The sequence below is a fragment of the Gracilinanus agilis genome, chromosome 1, assembly GCF_016433145.1.
Source record: "Gracilinanus agilis isolate LMUSP501 chromosome 1, AgileGrace, whole genome shotgun sequence".
Taxonomy (NCBI): domain Eukaryota; kingdom Metazoa; phylum Chordata; class Mammalia; order Didelphimorphia; family Didelphidae; genus Gracilinanus; species Gracilinanus agilis.
This window is the reverse complement of record NC_058130.1, coordinates 784,815,591-784,822,988: the sequence shown is the minus strand read 5'-3', so window position 1 is coordinate 784,822,988 and position 7,398 is coordinate 784,815,591. Positions and strand designations below refer to the sequence as shown.

The window sequence follows — 7,398 nt, the reverse complement described above, 5'->3', positions numbered from 1 at the left end:
GGTCTTGATCAAGGACACATGACAATACCAGTGGAAATGTGCGTCAGCCATGGGAGGGGGGGGGGGTTCGGGGGGGGGGGTTTGAAGGGGAAAGGTGGAGCATGAATCATGTAACCATGTTAAAAATCAATATTAATAAATGTTAAAAAAAACAAAAAAAATACCCTTTGAACTAAAGAGATATTAAAGTATAGTATGAATACCTGAAAAAAAAAAGCTTTTGACAAAATACAACACTCATTCCTAGTAAAAACACTTGAAAGTATAGGTATGAATGGAGTGTTACTTATAATAAGAAGAAGTTTATATTTGAAACCATTAGCAAACATCATCTGTAGTGGGGACAAGTTAAAAAGCCTTCCCCTAGACGATTATAAGGATAAAAAATAATAAAGGCTGCTATAAATATAAAAATTAGTATTTTAATTAAAGCCATGCTGATAGATAAAGTTATTAGACCACGCGCTTGTGAGAATTCAAAACCGCCGCCCTCACCATTATTGTCTCCTGTCTCCTCCCGAGTCTGCTGGCCAAGAGACCACTCCCCCCTAACCCAGGAGATTTAAACTCTTCTCTGCGTGGAGACGTAGGCGTCCCCACACCCAAAGAACCGGAAACGGAAACCCATTGGACCACGGGAAATGTAGTTTGACAATTTCCACGTGTCCATAGAAAATATATATATACTTTTAGATGACATCTCCCAAATTTCACTTTTACAATTCCCCGTGAGGTCTGGCAAAAAAAAGGTTAGTCCTTTTTCTTAGCTGGACCTGTAAAAATAGACAACTTCTAAAATTTAGGAATTTGGGGATAAAAGAAATAGATGAACAAACGGTTAAAATTAGCCGCATTGACAAAAAACCAATTTGGAGGCAGTCCCCTATTGGTATAACAGTGTACAATTAGAACAAATTATACAACTCAATTTCAACTCCCCATAGTTCAATCAACTGCACCCCAAAGTTCAAAATTTGGTCTTCATGGTATAGTGAAGGCTTTTCAGACATCTTCATGGTGTCTTCACCAAACAGGTTCATCGTCTGGATTCTGGGGAGATGGTGAGATCCTTATCCTGAAATTATTCTCAAAAGAATTTAAACTTTACATTATAGATTACAAAACATACATTTTCTTCTAAGATTTATACAATTCCCCGTGAAATTACTCCTAAAAGAGTTAAATATACATATATTTTTACATTATCGAATTTTAAAAATCTTAACAGATATCCCCCTAAGGTAAATCTTAAACACACCTTTTCTTTCTAAAAAAAAAAGGGTACCTCAGGTCAGCTAAGGATGAGTGGCTGAGTCCTGGGGGGTTATATGAAATCAACTGGCAAAATACAAAGAATAAAATTCAAGAAAAAAGAAGAAAAAATTAACTTGTGAATGAAATGTAAAATGTGCAAAAAATCTGGGGAAAATAAACTTAGACCTTTGAATGAAGGCCTAATTAAAGTGAATTCAGCAGTGTGCAATTACCCATTCAGGGCCAGGACTTAAGGAAAATGTCTCTCTCTGATCTGGCTTTTTCTATCAGCTTTTCAGGGAAGTGAGCCAAATAAATAACCAATCTTAGGTGCTTTCTAGGAATCTAAGTCGAGGGGACCCACGTCCTCTAAAGTTTTAGAAAAAACTGGGACTCCAGGACTCATACCCCAATTTCCAAGCCCTAAAGTATTGGCATAGAACTGCTGCAATTTATGCAGATTTTAGTCAGTCAAGTCTCTGACCACGTGCTTTCTTTAGCACTATGAACGGCTTTCATATTCCCTTTTCGTAGAATCAGACAGAAAGGCATTTAATCACAGTCCTATAGGCTCAGGTATTTGCTGTAGAATCAGAAAAAGGGTAAATAATGATTATATATGTACTTCCAGTACAAGATGAGAAAAAGGAAAAATCAATTGCTCATTAGAAAAATGTTTTAAAAATCAAAAATATATATATAGCTTAGAACTAGAAGGGTTTTGTTACCCAAAATGAGATTCTCTGTGCGAGAAATTGGGCTTTACAAAATAGCAGATTCACAATGCACATTCAAATAGAGTACCATTATTTCCAATAGCACATTTTAAAATAAGAAACAGTGATGTTTAAAATTATATACTTGTTACAACTTTTAAATCTTGGCTAAGAGTTTCTCAACAAACTCTGTTATTGCTTCCATAGCAAAATATGATATTTTTAAAAAGAACCCTTCTGATATAATTATCCTCAGATAAGAATATACAGGAGCTCCTTGGCTTCCTGTTTTAAAAAATCCTGGGTAGGAAATGCTTCTACCCATTTAAGGCAATAATTTCTCTTATAATAAAATATATAAAAGCTTTATCCTTTAAGACAACAATTCTTAAGGATTTAAAGTAAAAGTTAAGAAATACCTCTTGTAAAATTACAAGGTAATATTCAAAGCAAGGAAACTTTCAAAGTTCTTTGCAATTACCAAGACAGAGTAAATTTTAAAAGACATGTGCTCTTATAAATACAGTATACAAAAGGCAAGTTACAACATTAAAAATGTGTAGGAAATATAATGTGAGTATTAGAGTAACAAGCTGGTCAAAACCTCTTACCAGTTCTAATAGATTTCGCTCATTATTTGGGAGTTACAATAAAATCATAAACAGAATTCATCTAGCAGCCACAAACTTCATTAACTTAAAATGATTCAGTGTAACAGGAAAATCAACAAAATAAGCAAGATTGATTTACAAAACTAATTAGCAAAATACAGTAAGATACAGTCTCTTTAAAACAGAAATAAAACTCATTCAGTTCCGAGGTTTAAAAGTTCATGCCTGGTTTCAATGTATGGTTCTTTTGATTGAGTTCTGCTGAGTTTAAGGGGTTTTTTGAAGTTCAAAGTTCTGAGCAGGTATGGCGGTGAATATTTCTTCCCCTGAGTTCAGTTTTTAATCACAAGCAAGTCTGAATAGGCCATTCGGCCCCATTAAGGGTAAACGCTAGTTGCTAGGTCCAGACGCTAGCGTCCACGTGGGCTTGGGGTTAGAGAAAAAGTTTTGTAGAAAATCCCACATGTAGAGCTTGTGTGGGTGGCTAAATTAGGTCTTTAGAGAAACACGTGGAAGGCTAGAAATAGGAAGAAAGGGGAATATACTACCAAAACCTTTAGAGGCAGAGCTGAAGCAGTCTCTGGAGATCGAGATCTCGGCAAAGGCAGCAGTTGGGGGGCCTCTCTGTTGGGGCTCGGGGTTGTAGTGGAAGGTCAGCACTAGCAGCATCAGCGGCAAGAAAAGTGGCGCGGAGATCACAGGGACTGGAACGCTGGCAGGCTTGTAGCACGGCAGGAATGGAGATCAATGGCAGAGACACACTGGCTGGGCTCCGGCATTTTAGTGTAAAGCCAAAAGCCCGAATCGGCTGGCCTGACCTCCCTCCCAAGGTGGTTTGGGCTGGACTGGCTGGCTGAGTCCCGCTGGAGGCAAAAACATGCTCTTGCTTTTAGCAAAAGCATGGCAAGGAAAGTCACTTTCCCTTTTAAAAAAAGTGCTCAAAAGAGCTGAGCCAGACGGCCAAAAAGCAGTCATGGCTATTGTTTCTGAAAGGCTATCTGGAAAATTTAAAATTCGATTTCCAAACTTCATAAGGTTGCCAAAATTATAAATATTAAAAATAATTATGACTGAAATAATAATATAAATTAGTATTTTAATTAAAGCCATGCTGATAGATAAAGTTATTAGACCACGCGCTTGTGAGAATTCAAAACCGCCGCCCTCGCCATTATTGTCTCCTGTCTCCTCCCGAGTCTGCTGGTCAAGAGACCACTCCCCCCTAACCCAGGAGATTTAAACTCTTCTCTGCGTGGAAACGTAGGCGTCCCCAAGCCCAAAGAACCAGAAACGGAAACCCATTGGACCACGGGAAATGTAGTTTGACAATTTCCACGTGTCCATAGAAAATATATATTCTTTTAGATGGCATCTCCCAAATTTCACTTTTACACAATCAGGAATTAATTGTTCTTTAAATATTTGGAAGAATTCACTTGCAAATCCATCTGGCCCTGCAGCTTCTTCTTAAGGAATTCTTCGAAGGCTTGTTCAATTTGTTTTTCTGAGAGGTAGTTGTTTAAGCATTCTATGTCCTCTTCTGTTAATCTAGGCAATTGACATTTTTGTAAGTATTCTTATTGGTATGTAATTGAGCAAAATAACTCCTAATAATTGCTTTAATTTCCACTTTATTTATTATAAATTTATCTTTTTCATTTTTGATACTGGTAATTTGGTTTTCTTTTTCTTTTTTGGTCAAATTAATCAATGGTTCATCTGTTTTATTTGAGATGTTAAAAAAAACTTGCTATTTCTCTCAGTTATTAGTTCAACGGGTTTTTTTTTCAATTTTATTCATCTCTTTCAGTTTTCAGGATTTCTAATTTGGTGTTTAATTGGAGATTTTTAACCTAATCTTTTTCTAGTTTTTTTAATTGCACAGCCAATTTATTGATCTGTTCTTTCTCTATTTAATTTATATAAATATTTAGAGATATGGATTGTCCCTTAAGTACTACTTTTACTACTTTGGAAGCACATTAAAGTTTTTTTATGTTGTCTCCTTGTTATTCTCTTTAGTGAAATTCTTGGTTCTATGATATTTTTTTCTAAGATAAAGTTATTTCATTTCCAATTAATTTCAGTCTTTTTTTCTCTAGCCCTTCTCAATCTAATTTTATAGCATTATGATATGAAAATAATAAATTCAATATTTCTGCTTTTCTACATTTAGTTATAAGGCTTTTATACCCTACTATATGTTCAATTTTTGTGAAAAAGCCATTACTATTGAGAAAAGGCCAATTCTTTTCTATTCCCATTCAGTTTTCTTTAGAGGTTTAGCTAATCTAATTTTTTTAGAATTCATTTTATCTTCTATTCAATTTTTTTCTTATTTATTCTTTGGTTTGATTTATCTAATTCATAGAAGGGCAGGTTACTATTCCCTACTAATAAAGTTTTTTGTTATTTCCTCTTATAATTCATATAACTTCTTTAGGAATTTGGATGCTATGAAATTTGATGCCCACATGTTTAATATCAACATTACTTTGTGTGGGACACCAGCCCACCAACTCAAAAAAACTGAGACTCTGAGATCACAAAGCAACAAGCCAATTCATTATTCTTACTGGCAGAAGGCATCGACAACAGAGATATCACTCAATTGGGAGGCACCTGCTGAACTTGAGGAAGATGTTTAAGCATAGTTTCAAGGTGGAGTTTTCCTTATGAACCAGAGGGACTCACAATAGTTCTCATCTCATGGAATACTCTGAAAATATCTTATGCACACTCAATTCCAGTTCAGCAGTTATAACAAATCTTTCCATCACCATGAAGGAAACTGGTGAGAAAGAATGTAGTTCCCCTATTTTCTCAGAAGCAGGAGGGGAAAGAAGCTAGTGCAACAGCACAATATGAACTGGCAGAAGGCAAATGATACTACACATATTCTAATGATTAGGTCAACACTGCATGTGAACCCCATTACCCACACTTCTGAACATGTTGCTCCTTTATTTATAGTCCATGCTTCATCACTTCCTTCTATTGACTTCATTTATATCTTTCCTTTTTGCAATGTCATTTGCAGTCCTTTGCATTCTCTCAAAATTAACATAAAAAACCATTCCCTTCAAAAAATTTTCCCCAGATTCTGTCAATCATATCCCTTTACTATAAATTAGTTTACCCCTCTTTAACCTTGCATGTAAGAATGTTTAATGACTGAAATGTTTCCCTGCATTTTCCCCTTACCAAACTAAGAAAAATATTGGGAAATGATTACGTGTCTTCTATAGTTTCTTTCTGGGCCACCTCACACCTCGGGCTTAGTCTTTCCACACAGAAGGTATCTAAAAATGTTTGTTAAAGTCAACTAAGTTCATAGGCATGAATCCCCTATATTTCTTGATTCACAAGAAATTCTTTGACAAGAGAAGGAGAGGACAGAATAAGATCAATTGGATTTAAAGTATAAGATGAGTTTCTTTTCCAAGGCTAACAAATTCCCCAAAGGAGCCTCTCCCTGTATGTGTGTCCATTATCTAGATCTCCTGCTTGTATGCAATTATTCCTGGGATCAATGTTGCATCCTCTTCATAGTTTCTCATGCTGTGTATATTCCTCCTCTCTAACTCCTCCATAATGTCTACATGAGGACATTTTCTAGATATCTTATGACTAGTTGTTTACCACTGACCAGTCTACTTTTTCACTTAAATTATTTCTGCCAAATCCTAGTGCTGGTCTTGAAAGTAATTCTGACAAAGGCCTTTGAAAATTTATAGGTATTAATTGATAACAATTTGGTGCCCTTCTTGGGCATTCGGGGAAGAAGAGGACTATAAGTTTATTCTAGAAAAATAATAGGCTTACCTCTAGAAAATCAGAAGTAAGAGGGAATGATAACTAAGTTCAGGTATTGAAAAAGATTATTAATGCATTAAGGAGTCATAGTGACTGCAGGCAACATGAGTAACATGGTAGGCAGAGCTAATATTGCCATTGGCAACATGAACATAAAGGCATTGAAGATGTATTCTGTTCATAAAACTCCCCAAAGGGATCAACTTGAGGGTTCCTGAGCCTACTGAGTTTGCTGGGATAGATACTCTTTGCTGTCATTTAGTGGAACTTCTTGAACATGGCACCAATCTCTGACTTTCTCCACACCATGGAGAATTTGAGTTGTACTCCTGCTTCCAAATGGATTTGAGAGGAGAAACTTTTGCCTAACATGCTCAGAAAACAAGCCTCAATGGCACTTCATATGTTCTCCTCCTGTCCCCTACATTGGAATACTCTTTTATGTGTTATATTCCCCCACTATATTGGAAGGTCCTTAATGTCAGGTACTAACTGAATTGTTCCTATTTGTGTCCCCAGGCTTTAGCACAGAGTATGTCACACATAAAGAACTTGATAAATTCCATTCTGTCTACCTATCTCTCTATGATACCTCCCTACCAGTCTTTGTTCCCTGATTCTGCTTTAGATAGCAAAAAGGTTTCAATACTTGCAAATCACATCAGGTACTCTCATACACATGAAGGAGAAAAGCCATAGGCTAGAGCTCCTGATTCAAGTACACAGGTATCCGGATGACTAGTATGTTTACCATGGGAAATAAAACCCAAAACACAGAAATTATTTTCCTAGAAAGGCACTTGTGTACTGTAGCCTCCACTGGGAACAAGAAAAAGAGAGTCCAAAACGTTTTATATTTGTTTTTCCCTTGGATGCAGAGACTCAGCTGGGGGTGCCCCAGGCAGTTTGCTCCCCAGAGTACTTCATGGACTAAGACTTCCCTGTGGTGACTAGAGTGGGAGAGATCCCTAACAACAAGGGTGCCAGAAGACAAAAATTCT

General features: G+C 36.4%; 1 protein-coding gene across 1 annotated transcript in view; it reads left to right on the top strand.

Moving 5' to 3' along the window:
• Nucleotides 1-7,398, top strand: part of LOC123245883 (immunoglobulin lambda-1 light chain-like) — a 1,010,762-nt gene that overhangs the window by 755,897 nt on the left and 247,467 nt on the right. The window lies entirely within an intron of this gene.